General features: G+C 48.5%; 1 long non-coding RNA gene across 1 annotated transcript; it reads right to left on the bottom strand.

The window, feature by feature from the left end:
* Positions 1-6722: 6722 nt before the first annotated feature.
* LOC121057091 lies at positions 6723-10591 on the bottom strand. Its single transcript, XR_005813623.1, has 3 exons — positions 10253-10591; positions 8530-8685; positions 6723-7104 (listed from the first exon to the last, which is right to left on the bottom strand). It is a non-coding gene; the product is annotated as an uncharacterized LOC121057091 (long non-coding RNA).
* Between the last annotated feature and the right edge of the window lie 5259 nt (positions 10592-15850).

Consider the following 15850-nt stretch of genomic DNA (forward strand, 5'->3'; position numbering starts at 1 on the left):
ATTGTGCACGTAAATGGAAATGAATGCACAACACATTAGCTCCCTGTGTTCGAAGGAATAGTGGCAGTCCCTTCTCGTGCCCTGCATGCAGTGGGATATTTCAGAGCTTCCCTATCTAAATTGCATTATGCTATGCACATTTTTTTCTCAAAGTCACCCCTGAAGTCCACAGCAGATTTCAAGGAGCAGTTCTGACCACTCTCTGTGGTTCAAGCCCCAGATCCTAAGCGCTTACATCAAAGACTCCAGATCAGCCACAGGCCATAGGAGTGCCTTTAAAACTAATTTTACAGCTGACAATGAGCTCCTGCTTTTGCTCGCCTGCCTCATTTGGAGTTCAGGATTCAAAGTGCCTTTCAAAAACATGCTCCATACAGACCTGCTTGAGTTATGGGTAAGGCATCAAGCGGGGAAGTGGTTGTTCTTAAAGCTGAGAGAGGAAACTTTCTGAAGCTATCTATGACATGTAGATACGAAATAATAGAGAATTATTTCTTTTAGGTACAAACTACAACTCAGTCACAGTATGGCTCGTGATAAAGACATTGTGAAAGCTACCAGATGAAACTCTGTGTGCTAAATCTTCTTAATATTGAAGAGAAATGTAACAATTTACTGCCTGTGCTAAAGCCTGGGCTTACAGGAAGCGTATCGCGCCTTGCTTCCCCATATCTGCCTCTGTCTTTTAAATGAGTGCCATGAATCACAGTCGAATAATAATTTTTTTTAAGAAATGCTTCTTTCCTAGGAAATCACATTCAGCCACAGTTTAAAGTAAACTCTGTGCATGCTCCAGACATTTAGAGAATACACTTAAAAGCCAATAGAGATGTGCTTCCTTTATCTACAGGTATTGGGCATGATCCAGTTACCAGGCAGGTCCACACCAGCACTCCCACCATCTCCGGCAGGCCCACAGTGTGTGGCTTACCCGGGGAGTTTTCAAGGAAAAAGAAAAATTACATGTAGAACCACAAAAGCACCATGAGCTAATTCCAGCCAGCTAGAAAGGCAATGCATGATCTAACCCAGTCATCTAGACCTTCCCTACTGAAAGCGTGCTTTCTAGCAGGCCTCTCTGAGCACACATTGCCCGCATCTGAAAGGCAGCACCAGTAACCAAAGAGTCGGTTTCAAACCTCCAAGACCCACGTGAAGTCTGTGCCCTGCAGCCAGTTTGGCAGTCAGAGCTTTAAAAAATAAACCCAGCTACAGAGCGGTGATTTGCATAGCGCATGGTGGCTAAAATTAGCCTGCCTCAACTCCATCTCGAGAGGAAGTCTGACTTGCCACTGCAGCTTCAGGTTTCTTGGCTTTAAAAGCAATGCATAGCATCTGAGGAATACAGACGTGTCTTCTAGGCAGTCCTGCTCCTCTTGGCTGGCGCTGCTCCCCAGCCTGAGGCAGTGCCTACATCTCCAAGCTGTCCTGCAGCACCAGCAAGAGCCTCGTTCTTCCCAACCAGGGAAACCAGAATATGCTGAAACATGTGAATGCCCTCTTTTCAGTATGAAAAGGTTTAGAAGATGATTTATTAAGGAGAGGATGCGTTGCAGGTCACAAGATGGTCTGTCCTGGACACAGGAAGAATAAAACTTCTCTAAGACCTTATCACCACATGAGACAGGGGGGTTCTTGAAGCTTGAGAGAGCAGAAGTGCGGTGAGAGGTGCTCTGCAGAAGACACACATGATGCAAAGTCATTTTAAGAATGGTAGATTAATTTTTGTTAGCTACTGGATTAACTTGAGATACCCCAGCCTGATTCTTAGTCGAGGTCCCACATCATCCTTGCATAACAGTCCATGTTTCTCTGTCATAATTTAATGTTGTTGCAGTGTTGTGATGCAGCTGCCCAAACAACTCACACGCTGTCTCCTTTAATTCTGCAGACGAATGGATGTCCATAGGAGGTTACACAAGTCCACCCTGGATGTCTCTGACCAATGTAAATTATTCAAAAAGTCGATCATCAGCTAAGTGCTAAGCTGTTTTTCATTTCAACTTCAGATGTAGCTATAGCTGCTCCCCCTGAGACATATAAATCATTAATTTAGTTATGTAGTGGGATCACTCAGGACTTGTACTGCCTGGTGCTGCTTGCGCAGGTCCTTTCTCTCCTACTGCACCAACTCTGCCCAGCTGAGCCGTATTTCACACATCCCCACCCAATCTGTGGAGTCGGGGTCTGGGCCCTTGGACCAGGTTTCTTGGGGCTTTTGGCTCCTCTCACCATGAGGTTCCAGATACCTTCAAATCTGAGATCACAGCTACCAGAGCTTTATAGCTGAATGCTTGTATTAAATTTGTGCAAAATAAACTTGCTGCAGCAACAATCCAGTATTGGCTTTTATATTTTACATGAATGTAAGCCAGCATGGCTTTTCATTTTCTGCTGTGTTGTAGAATTGAAAGGTAATGATTCGCTTTTAAAATACAATTAAAATGATTTAGTTACTGCTTTGACTACAATATATACCTTATGGAAGGAGCACAGTGTAAAAGCTCACCGATGGGCTGAGTCCTGGCTGGTTGCAATTAGGAACAGAACAGCCCCATGACATGAAATCTGATGATACACTGAACTTCTGACCTATAGCAGAAATCTGATCGTCACAGCCCAGCTTCTTCTTCATTTCAGCTCTGTTCCAGAAAACAAAAGTCTTCATTCAACATTCAATTTTCCCCACCCTTCACCACTGGAATTTTTATATGATCTGAATTAAATATGCCAGACTTTGAAGGTGAAAGTTGTAAGGGGCCCAGTGAAATCCAGGGTGTCTTTCCATTTCTTTAGCAATTGTCAGTAAGCCTTGTACTGATGTGATGGGGCCCTACAGGAAAATGAGGTTCTTCTGTGTCAAACTTCACTGTGGTTTAAGCAGAATAAAATACTGGATCTAATATTACTGGATTTTTATTTTATTTTTTTCTGGGCTGGAGGCACTCATTGCTTTTTGCCAAAATTAGACACATTCTCTGCTCCAAAATTTAAGACTTAATCCTAAAGTACTTACTCAGGACTTAGGGAAGGAAAAGCTGCTAATATCCAAAGTGAAGTCTGAGCAGAGCACAGACTACCCAAGTTTGGTTACTATGCACCAGTGGCGAGTTGTGGTCAAAGCACCCAATAACCTGGAGTGTGTCACAGCCATGGTGCTGACACCTCCACAGTGTTGTGTGGAGATAATTAGGTCTTAAAAGATGTGCCACCATGCTGGACAGAGTCCAGCTCAGCAGTCCTCCTTATCTGAGTTTCTGCTCAGTTTTAGGCCTGTGCGCTCTTCGCTCAACAATGTCAACAGCCAACCTCCGTGGGCGTCAGGAGTGCACAGGCGGGTGGCTTTACCCACCCATGGCTCTGATAAGCTAAAAACAGATTGAAGGTCTAAGTCAATTACACGTAAGCACGTGATAAAATTCCTTGCTAAACTGGGGCCTAAGTCAGTGTGATCTTAGGGTGGAACTCAAATAAAGGCTCTTGGAGGAGGAAGAACAGGCACAAGAATGGAGCCAAAGGTTCTCCTGGGGTGATGGGCTGGGGTGCGTGGCCAGAGCCCAGGCAAATGGGAAAACAGCGTGATCTGACAGCAGGAGGGATTGTGTGAGTGGCACCGTGGCTGTGGCTTGGGAGGAGGAATTTCCTCATGGGAACATTGCCAGGAGGGTGAGGAAATTGCTTGTTTTTCTAAGCAGAAGCAACTAATAAAGGAGGGGTAGGAACAAAGGTTCTCATCTGTGTTGTAGGCAGTGTCACCGAGACATAGTACTGGTGGTGCTTTGAGTTGTGCTGTTTAAAATAGCTTGCTTTCTTTAGGCTTTTGAAAGCAGGGTGAAGTAATAGAGTTCATCTCTTGCAAGCATCTGTGATAAGCATTCAGGAGGACTATGGCAATGGGTTGTGTAGTGAAGAATAAAAATAGCCCAGGCCTAAGATATCAGTCCCAGATTTCACCTTCAGTTCTGGAGAGTAAGTGTTAGCAAAGTCCAGAAACTAAACACTGGAATTAGTAGAGCTGTGTGTGCAAGAATCCCACTTTACCGTGCAAAGACACGTTAGACAGAGCAAACAATCCATAAAAGACAGAATCAAAGAACCCCCGAAACACTGAGCCCTCCCACTAAGAGGGCCTTGGGGCACTGTGCTGGCCGGAAAGAAGCTTGGAGCTGTGAGGAACAGCTGCTTCTGGAGATACTCCCACTACACAGAGGGAGAGCAGACTTCATGCCTGAAGGATCTCCCTGATTACATCTCCATTTTGCAATCACCATCTACAACTGGTTCAAACATAAAAATGGGAACTTCTGCTCAGAAGAGACGGCAGAGTCTTTACTCCCCTTATATCAGAGAAGTTGTTTTGAACCAGCTCTTCTAGATATATAGCACTTAGAAGAAAGTGTAGCTCTCATGATAAGTCTTGTGTAGGGGTTCTCCGTCAATTTTTATGCCAAGGATCACAAATTAATTAAGAAAATCTTGTCGCTTGGAAACTCTTCTAGTCACAGTTGCATCGAATCACTCTAGCAGTAGCTTGCATGGAAAAATAACATTAGGGATATTTTTATTTTTAGCTGTCTTAATGAAATATAGCAGATGGAAATAAAGAGGAGAAGCCCGTCCTATGTGACTAGCCATCTGTCTGGGGATCAGCAACAAGTACTTCATGGATCACAGCTAGAAAATTACTGGGTAATTAATGTCAGTCTTCAAGCTACCTTACAATTCTTCACTCTCTTTATTCTACTCTGTAAAGTGGATTTCAAATGCCACTCATAACTTACCCGGCCACGAGAGACATGCTTATAGCACCACCCTTAGAGTACTAAACCTCGGGTTGAACACCAGTGGCTGCTGCAATCCCTCCCTCCTTTAGAGGTCTGCAAAGCTGTCAGCGATAACATAGCCATCTACTCAGCATGAGATAAACTACCTGGATCCTCAGGGCTATTCCAGATGATCTAAATTTACCTTTCGGACATGTGTAACCTGCCCTCGGTTCCATGGCACACCAAGCACTAGGACCGCTGGGACCAGCAGAGGACCATCCCCTCTATTAGGCCTGTCATGGAAACCAGGTTATTAACTTGAACACAGGGTAAAGAGCTATTACCCAAAACTAAATTTTGCTAAACTAGATTTTTGTGTTGGGTTTCCTAATGACGTGTAGCTTTTCCAAGTTAGTTAAGTAGCTAGCTAGGAATCTAGCCCTTCAAACTGCTCCAATTACTTCCACGCACTATTCATTTGGAGGAAGCTTGTCATGTTTAATGACATCCTAAACAGACATACAATCCCGAACACTGCTAAAGGTCACAGAGCTCGAGCTCTTGGAGATGAGATACTTATTCAGTGTTGTCATAGCTATCCCCTCTCTGTGCTCACACATGCTGCATTACTGCTGCAGCTTGTTCTCGCTTTCCTTTTTGGGAAAATCGATGCCTTGTCACCAGAAAGTTTGATATTTCACCATTACAGAATATTGGTAATTCTCCTGTAACAGGATATTGTTATAGGACTGTTTTAACCTTGTTTATTACCTCCATACTGCCAGCTCTTACAATTCACTTGATACTGTTTTGGTTATTTTTGTGCTTTGATTTAAGAACACTGTGCTCCAGGACTGCACTTTAAGAAATGCCCCGAGGAGCGGAGCCAAGGGAGTCATTTAGTGGGCTGTGCTGAGCTCTCCGCAGTGGCTTAAGAAATGCCTCCCTTCCTGGAAATCCACTATCTGGTAAAAGTCTACTGTATGGCACAAACACCATTAATTTTCACAGCCCCCTAGACACACCATAACTGAATCTCATGTAGCAGGTGAAAATTGTGTTACTCCTCATGCAGGATGGGAAAGTGACCCCACCCAGATTTAAAAATTGAGAAAATCCCATTTGTAGGCCTAAGTCTTTGGCTATGTCTTCTATTACTTTTGTGTTCATTTTTTTTCTCCTCCTTACTTGTTAAGCAATCTCATTTTGTTGGCATATACCATGTATTTGCAAACACATTTCTGTCCTCTACAAGCCTGCAAGCACATTTGCAAGTGGGGCAACTGTGCCCTGACTCCCTTGTGGTAATGTCACCATCCCATTTGTCCTCCTCCCAGCCCATCCTTGGGGACGGGGGCACCACAGGCTTTATCGCCCAGGACCTTGGGGCTGGCAGCAGAATTGGGATTTCATTAGAACACGGCCATCAATCGGCCACTCCCTTCCAGCTTTCAGCAGACAACCTCTGTAAGGAAATTATTAAAACGAAGCCCCGCTGATCCTCCCGAGCCTCATCCGTGGAGGTGTTAATTGGAGGCACAGCTTGGGTTAGGTGCACACTGGCTTGGGGAGGAACCAAGCATGTCCTGCTTTTTGCAGCACTCTCCAAAAGGCTTCCTGGAGGCTGGAGAGGAGAAGCGAGTGTGCAGAGATGCCTTGTGCCCGCAGAAGTGCGGCCCCTGCTTTCACCCTTCACTGCCCTGCTGGCTGCACTTTGGCAATATGTATGGCCAGAGGACTGAGTCCCCTGGGATTTTATATCCAAATGAAACCAGTAAGCTGGCAGCGCTGGCTCCAGGTCTCTCCCTCCTTCCCCCTCCTCCTAATGTTTCAAGCAGCTGAAGGTTGCACAGAGACCAAGAGGGGGGAGTTCCTTCATGAACTGCAATTAAGCAAAGAAAAACACCAACAAATATAAACAACAACAGCAAGCTAGCAAGTATATTCTGAGGGGACATAAGCTCTTCAGTGTGGTTTCTGTTTTGGCCCCAGGAAGGAGGCTGTGCTGGCTGCCAAACCTTCCCAAACCCACCCAGCTGCATGGCGGTGTCTGGCTGATGGGGAGCACAGGGCTTCAGGGACACGCTCTGCTCCCCGACATATCCCGTTTGCCTTCCAAGGACCATGAGAAGCCTTTGCCGGCTCTTGTGTAGCGTTCCTCTTTCCGCCCGTCTCGGCCCACTGCTGACAGCTCTGCCACCAGCAGCCAGGCAGCACCGAGCCAGGGCCAAAAGCCACCCCTGCTGCCCAGGGAGCAGTAGCGGAGCCTCATCGCTTCGTTCTCGGCTGCCTGGTAGTGACACACAACATTGCTATCCTCCTTCTGCACGCTACCACCCTGCACAAAGAAATCCAAGCCTTTCTATGGCATATTCAACCTGCAGCTCTCCCTCCCTAGCGGGACGTGGCTGGGACTTTCAAAGGAGACCGTTGGGCAGTCGTCCTTCAGGGGATTTGGTAAATAATTCTCAGCCTCTTTTAAAAACTCACAGAATGGCCGTGGAGATAAATTGCAGGTTCTGCACACAGGCAGACTGCTCGAGGTTCATTACAATACCAGTTAAACGTTATTTATCTCATTCATTGTCTCATTCTAGTCACTCATTTCCCCTGAGAAGCCCAAGAGCTGGACACAAGGGCTGGCTGGACACGATTCTCCTTTCAGCTGGCATTCTTAGTTTAGAAATAATCCCTAGAAACATCTTTTTTCCACAGAGTTTTAAGCCAACGGCCAGGGCAAACAAGTACTTATTACAGGAGCTCAGATCCAAAGTTCACCACCATTCTTGGGCAGCTGGATCCAAGGTTTTGGTCTGGCTGAAGAGAGACAAGCACAAGCGGGCTGCGGGGCCTTGCGTGCTCCAGCTCGCCCTCACCACGGGCTGAGCTGAAGAGAACAGAGGTGCTTGGGTACAAAAGCTTTGCTATTACCAGCGGTCAATAAATATACACAGTACTGCTCTCACAGTCTGCTTTCCACAGACCTGCTGTGGTAAAGAGTGATAAAAAATACCTGAGGGGGATATTCTGAGCTCTGTGCTGTAGCTCAGGACCCATGGCCCCGGCCTGCAGGTGGCTGTCACGCCAGGAGGGCAGCTGGTACCTGTCCTGGGCTTTTCTGTGAGAGGCACACATCTCCTGGACCAGTCTCCAGCCAAAAGAGCTGAAACCTCTCTTAAACGACGCATAGCACAGCTTCTCAGGTGCAGGAGAGAGGGAAGAGAAGGAGGCAGAGCTGGCCCTGACCGTTCACATGCTGAGAGCTACAAGTCCCCGGTGTATTTGAAGCCTCAAGGGTTCTGAGGTGCAACAAGTTCCCTGCCAGTGACCTTTTACTGTTAACGTCTGACGATGGTTTTCATTACAGTAATGATAAGAAACCATTAAAGAACCACCCAAGCCCCAGATTTTCTTTCAGTCACACAATGCCAAGAGACATATTTAGAAAAATGACTGCAAGCCTGATCACAAATGTAATTACATGCCAAAAAACTCCATCCTTCTCTTCAGCATTTAAACTCTTTCTTGGCAAAACTTCCCTGTTGAGCTGGGGTGTTTCCCAAATGACAGCAAGTTTGCTGAGCTGTGTTTTCGGATGCCATTCCAATGGGCACATGCGTGAATGCTTTGCTGGATGTCTGTCTCCCACAGTACCTGCCAGCTAAATACCTGGTCACTGCTAGAGCTCACAGCACTCAGGGGCCTGTGGGACAGATCCTGCGTAAGCCAGTGAGAATCAAAAACATAATTTGGCCATTTTTACCTGTCCTTGTCAGATCATCTTCAGTTTCCAAAGCTTCCCACCACCTTTCTTACAACCGGGACGATGACTACGTTCATTAGGCTGGGGGATCGGTGAGTCCAAGCTTCCATCGCTCTTCCTCAGTACTCAGGAATTTTACTCCATGGTAAGTTCAGCCTAAAATAAAAGATGTAACGTGAAAAAGGCAATGAGAGCAGCAGTCTTATCCAAACGCTCTGTGCCCGTGTGTACACACAGCCTGTACCAGCTGTTACGGACTTTGCTTGCTATTGCTCTGGAGGCTGGCACCTCACAGGGTCCTTTCAGTCACCCTTCCAGCCGACAGGGGACACTCACCTAGCAGTACCTGCTGCCTTTCAGGACGTGCGTGGTTTGATTTTACTTATTGATCAAAAATAGCCAACCTGCTTTATTCTCACATCCACTTCAATACTAGGCAGTCAGGTAAGTGCCGCGGCCACCTGAACAGCATCAGAGACCAGCCCAGTCCGGAGGGCTTCTGCGCAATGTCTGTGTGGTGAGAGGAGAGCCCAAGACAGGAGGAAGTCTCTGCTGCTCCCTGTCATGGCTCAGACAACCCCACCATCACCATAGCCCAGACCTAATGCTTTTCACCTTATTTTTTTAATCTCATGAGCAGAAGTTGAAGTTGCCAACCTAGAAAAGCAACATGGAGTCAGTGCTTGCTGCAGCACAGCTCCTGTTTGTCTCACCTGCCTGTTTGGACCTGTTTTCCTTGCCTGGTTTGTGCATGGGGATGTCCTGAGGACTGGCAATCCTCAAAAGAGTGCCTTGCCCAGGGACCTGGTGAACCTCCTTGGACTAATAAAATACAAATACCTTGCCATTGCCACCCAAATTAATGGCTGGGAAGACACAGTGCGTGCATCAAATCACACTTAGCAGTCCCAAGGATCAATCTCCCTGTCTGCACATGGGCTGGGGGAGAAAACAAAGGGTTTAAGTTTTGTCCCCCTTAGGTCGCTGCACCTTGGCCCTCCCACGCCGCCTGCTTTGAGATAAATCTCTCGCACAGGATTTATCGAGAGCCTTCTCTTCCACATGCTGCCTGCAGACAGATCTGTGTGTGTTTGCATGTGTAAGTGCTATACATAACCAGCCTGCACTTTCCAACAAATTAGCAGAAATACCACAGTTTTACATTTGCTGCGATCTGCCTGCCAATCAAGGAGGCTCCCGAGGTCCTTTCTGATATTCATACCAGGATCACAGCCATCCGCTGTTTGCTACTAAAACTTGATTCTCTAGGCACGAAGATTGATGGAAACCTCCAGCTGGTGGCATCTCACAAAGAAACCATGGGCTTGGCCTCACCCCCTGCCTGGAGAGGCTTCAACAGCAGCCAGCAGCAGGGGAGCTAGAGCATAAAAAGTGCAGTAAATAAACCCCATCTTAGCACCAAGGTTGATACAAAAAGCCATAAAAAGCAGGGACAGTAAAAGAGAAAAATGCATGGCAGCCACAAATCCTTGAAGCTGACATGAAAGGATTTTAATTGAAAACGAGTGCCCCAAACTCCCTCTCCTGAAGGTGATCAGCATGCCCTGTCCTAGAAGGATTGTTACTTGCACATACATGCATACGTCAGCTTGTATTCACAGCCCTAAAATGTTCCTGCCAGTTACACACTCCACAGATAACAGCAAGATCTTAGATTCTGCTTCCCCCCAGCCCCTGCTGTTGTTGCATCTACTTGTTTTACCTATCATCCACCCCATCCCCGTCTTTGCCTGAGCATACGCTGCAGGAGGAGAGGTATAAATAAGGTCAGGAACTCATTTCCAGGTAGCCAGATGTGTGGCAGCACCTTGAGCGCATTCCCCACATCTTGGGCTGTCACGGTGCAGGAGAGGACTCCATTTGTGGTGCTCATCACCCAGACACCTGCGTGCTTATATACCTGCTTGAGCCGTTACCTCCCTTTGTTTTGCTTCAGGGCTCCGTGCTTGGTTTACTAAGCTCAGATGAGTGTGGTTACACTGTCCTACGCTGAATCCACGTAGTTAATTTGTGTAGTTACCTCTGAATTCTTGCTGGTTAACTGGTGTTGAATGGACAGTAAAGTAACTGCACCCAGGCACTGCAGTTTATGGAGCTGCATGCATTAAATCGGAATTAGCTGTGTGCCTATTAATGAGGACATCCACCAATAACCCATGCAAATGGCCTTTCTGTCTTACTGCTTTACAAGAAATACCTTGTTATTCTGTAAAATATTGCAGGAGACTCAAGCCTGCCCGTCAGAGCACATAGCTATAGGCCAGCTGCTTGCAGGGAACAGCAGAGCTGCTTTAGCTCTACAAAAATCTTTCGTTCCTCTGCCAAAGCCTTAAATCCCTCTGACGACCTTCAGCTGAACTCCTGGCCTGGCGGGAGGGAAGGAGCTGTGTGGAGGGAGGGGATGGAGCAGGGGACTGGGAGGTGCTGGGAACCCGGGGATGGGGGCGAGCGGCCGGGAGGAGCGGGTACCTGCTGGGAGGGACGGGCACTCTCAGGACAGGTTTTCCTATCTATGTCCATGCTATGTGCCCGCTCTCTAGGGAAGCGGGCACTGGCTATTCCCGGCCCATCCGTCAGCAGCTGGGCGTGAGAGGATTTTCCTTTCCCGGCTCCCTCTTGCCCCTGTGGCCAGGTTTCCTTCTCCTGCCCCGTCCAGCTCCTGGGTCCCTGCCCAAGACACAGAGGAAGAGGAGATGTCTGCTGGGGACGGGCAGGGACACGGTGCTCTTCTGTGCCTGCATCACCCCCTGCTCGCTCTTCTCGCCAGCACCTCTGTGCATCCCATCACCAGTTTGTGCCAGGGGATCACACCAGCACCTCGTTCACAAATGCAGTGTGCCAAGCTGACCCCTCAGCTGTGCAAAACCCCCTAAAACACCCCAAACCCAAACCACTTCTGCATCCCCATCCCTCTGCACTTGCAAGCAGCCCAGGCAGAGACCGCCATTCCCAGCAGTACCTGCACCGGTGCAGGATCTGGCCCAGGACACGGCTCTGGTTTGTGCCCAGCTGCCGCCCCGCTCGGCTTCAGCTGCTCGGCGAGCAAGGCAGCGCCCGGCCCCCCCCGCGGCAGCCCCGTTGTGCCGCACGGAGACAAAAATATTCACCAGCTGCTGCCCACCTGGTGCTGAGACGAGTTTAGGAAACGGCAACGAGAAACTGAAAATAAAAGGCCAAAAAGAGATAGATACGGGCCTCGCACCAGAAGTGAGAGCGCTAAAAATAGCAGTGATGTGATCCATCAGTGCTCTAGGTCGTAATTACTCGCTTGAGTGTCTTTGGGCATGGAGCAAGTGTGTCCAGCAATACGAAACCCGCAGGAGGTGAACAGCCCAGACAGCGCATCCTGGGCTCCCGGCGTGCCACCGCCGAAAATAGAAGACACATGACAGTCCCCCGGGGGGGACAATGCTGGTGGCTGTGCAGTGTCACCCCCTGTGCCCCACCTCGGGGACCACCGGGCTCCATCCACCCCACCACCGTGGTGCAGGACTTTCCCGGGGTGAGCTCCACCAGCACTGGGTGCTTGGCTTGGTTGCGACCCAAGGTTTTGTCCAAACCCTTCCTAGTGCTGGAGGGGGGGGAAGCGGCCACAGCAGTGGGCCTGGATGTGTCCCGTGCCCCCCAGCAAAGCCCCTCGGGTCTCCTGCTCCAGCCCTCCCACCAGCCTCACGTTTGGCAGCGGCAGTCGCAGGGGTGGATCTGGTGGATCAAAATAGCACAGCCAGTTCCAAGGCACCTCTCAAGTCAATTTATGCCTGATATTTAGTTTCTGTAAATATAGGATGTTGTGCATGAGATCAAGTGGAAAGTTTCCTTTTTGATTCCTCCGGAAACAGAATTATTTAACTGAGCTGCTATTCCCTGGAAACATTTGACTCAAACGTTACGACATTGTGATAGAGGAGGAGAAATTGAATGCCACAACAGCAGCCCGCAGCTAATCCATTCTCTCATCTGGGACTGGGAAAGCTCAGACTGGGAGAAGGGCATTTAAAACCAGCCCGGTTCTGAGAGTAGGTAGTATTTAATACCAGAACGAAATAGGCCAGGTTTTAAAAACAAATGTATGACTTAACCCATCGTGATCCTAAACAAAATCAACACAGCTACAAACCATAAAAATCACGGTATCTCATTGCAAAAGCTCATTTCAGCTCTGTTCAGAGCCTTGGGTACCCAGCAAGATGCCATCTCCTTGTCTTTCACCCCCAATACATCTGCCTTAAACCCTGTGCAGCCTCTCCTACCTCTCGGTGTGGATGCCCCTGGGGCTCTCCAGCCTGGCCCAGCAGATGCATGCATCCCATACATCCCTCGGGGTAACGTCACACGGTGGGGAGCGGTGGGGAGCAGATGCTGCCTCCCAGGAGGGGGTGAGCTGAGCACCCAAGGCAAGAAGGCTGTGAACAGCCCAACTCTTTAAAATCCATAGGTATGCTTCTTGCTCTCGCAACTCATCCTGCCTGCCCCAGGTCCCAGTGCTGCAGCATAGAGAACCTACGAGCACACCAGAGGGTGCTGCAGCACCCCAGGGCTGTTTTAGGACTTCAGATTTCATGGGACAGCCAGTACGGTCCTGTCCAGCACAGTCACAGTGCTGGAACCAGGAGAAGACCAGCATCAGCTGCAGGGCCATGGCCAAGGAAGCGTCCCACTGAGGTGGATTTGAGTCAGAAGAACTTTAAAGTCACAATTTTATTTTCTCTCCCTATTTTTGGTTTCAGATTCTTGGATGTCTCCTGCCTACTCCCAAAATGCGTGACAAGGAGTAGGTCTGAGATAGTAACAATATTAAAATGAGTCCAAGTGCAGCATGAGCTGAAAGTTAGCACAAATGCAGAATAAAAGCTCTCAGCAAAAATAACAGCTGAGGAGCAGCCTCAGGAGACCAGGACGCAAGGGAAGGTGGCAGGGAGCCTCGAGGACACGGTAATGTGTATGACGTGCTCTGCTCAGCCCTGCTCAGGCTCAACAACCAAGGAGGCGAAATCCAGAGAGGGATAGAAATGACCAGCAAACACAAGAAACGAGAAGAGAAAGTGAAACAAGCAGGGTCTGCAGATGACCAAGGTAGGTGTGGTAACAGTCTCTAGGAGTTACTGTAAACAAGTAGGGAATAGGACTGTTTTCTGAACACATTATCTATGAAATGGGTAAGAGTGTCCTGCCTTGCTTTGTGCGACCTGAGAAGGCCCAGCTGAAGTGGTGCCCTGCCTGCCAAGCTGCAGCTCACTCCTAATTCCATGGTGAAAAAGCTTCTCAGCTGCTAACATAACCCTCCAGAGCCTGTGTAGGTCCCTCTTCCAGTTCAAATCTCCTGCAGCAAGAACACAGACACCTTTCAGTCAGCTACCACCACATATAATGCCTTCTGGCATCACGGTGAACTGGCCCAATAAAGCCCAGAGGTGGCACCTGAGGAAAGAAAACCAGACCTGATTTCTGGGAAACGCAACTAGAGTAAGAAAGGAACCAACAAACTGTGAAATGCTCGTTTGCCTTGTGCTGATCCTTACCAGAAGTAGGCCTGGGGAGAAGGTGAATCATTTGTGACTTCCAAAATGAAGCGATCTGTGTTAACAACCGCAGTTATTTATTGACTTCTTTGGGGCATGAAGCCTTGTCTATACAAAACACACATTTGTTCTCAGGGATCAGAGTAAAGGCACTGTTCTCGAGCCAGACGTGTGAGAACGGAGCGTTGTAACTGAGATTAACCACAGGATCTGTGGGACAGCACGGGCCTGGGGGAGCAGGGAGAAGAGGGCAAACCAAGGTTAAAACCAAGTGACTCGGTGCCTGCAGGGGTGCCTGCCCTGGGCAGTGCCCATCACACCTGTGCATGGCAAGGAAGAGGCAGGCCAACATCCATCTTCTGGGAAATGAGAGTACACGGGCTTGGGGATAAGTCATTTCATCGAGCCACATACAGGAGAAGGAAGAAAGAAATCAGATGTTTCCCCCCATTTGCCAAAGCTCCTGAAGCTTCATTCGTTGTTGCTGCACTTGTTGTTCGTCTGTGGTAATAAAACACGGCCTCAGACAAGTGCCAGGGGCCCTCAACAAACAACTCAACGTTACTGTGGGGGCAAATCCTACTTCTCTTTTTCCTTCTTGTTCCCTTGATTCAAGGCTTGCAGCTTTCCTAATCCCTAGGGAGTGGAGTGACTTTACGTGCATGCTCTGGAGCTTGCAGGCTCGAAGCTGTCAAGCCCAGGAGTCATTTTTGGCAGGAGTCTCCCTGATGCTCTGAGCACTGGTTGTGGGTATTTTATTCTGTTTTGACTGCTGGAGGCTTACGCAGTTTCCAGCAAGCGTGTAGACCCCAGGGAAAGTTTACAGACAGCTCAACAAGCCGTACAACATTGCTTTGCTTAATTACTATTTATGGATGCTTAAGCATCACCCGCAGCATCCTAAACGTCCCCAAACCATGGTTTCAAAGCCACCCTTCTAGCTGACACGTTGACTGAAGCCTGCCCTGAGAGGCACAATGCATGGCGTGGTCCAGGTGCCCGTCCTCGTGCCATCAGCGCAGCTCTCAGCATTTTGCTCACTTCTGGTGCTCATCCCAGCCCCAAGTGGACCAGGACAGTCCCTGCACAGCTGCTACCAAGAGAAAAGGTTTAGCAATCCCCAAGTGAGTACATTTGATAGAAACATTTCATTACTACTGCAAACACTTCCTAAAGCATCCCAGAAAGCACAGCGCTGTTGGGCAAATAAAGTCTCTAAATAACTCCAAGCTATTAAAAGCCAGTGGGTTCTTGCACCCTCCACAGCCATAAAACCTGCAGAAATAGCGTCTCTGGATGCTGGCGCTATTTAAAGGAAGAGCACAATGCATGTCTTGTTTGTGCCATCGCTGTGTCACCGTATGGTGACGTGGTGCTGGCCAAGTCCCTCAATAAGCACGTGTGCATGGCCGTGCCCCACGCTCTGCTCACCTCCAGCTTTCCCCTCTGAGCATCACCAGGCTTCCTGCAGGCACTGCCAGCACAGGACCGGGGCAGCGTGCCTGCAGGCAGGGCGAGGAGTGCTTCGGAGCCAATATTTGTGTTAAGGGACGATCAATGCTCAGGCTTATTCCAATCACATAGTATTTTGTTGTTGTTGTTTATATTTTTAAACAGAAGCTGTAAAATCCAGGAAACGTGGATTTATGACCTATAAACGACTTAGAGCTACAACCTACTGGCTTATGTAACTTTATTTACTCCGATGGGGCTCCCACCCCAGGTACCTACTAAGCTCATTCTGTGGCATTTCTTTCTTCGGGCTCTGCTAAAAGCACAAT

The sequence above is a fragment of the Cygnus olor genome, chromosome 18 (assembly GCF_009769625.2).
Source record: "Cygnus olor isolate bCygOlo1 chromosome 18, bCygOlo1.pri.v2, whole genome shotgun sequence".
NCBI lineage: Eukaryota > Metazoa > Chordata > Aves > Anseriformes > Anatidae > Cygnus > Cygnus olor.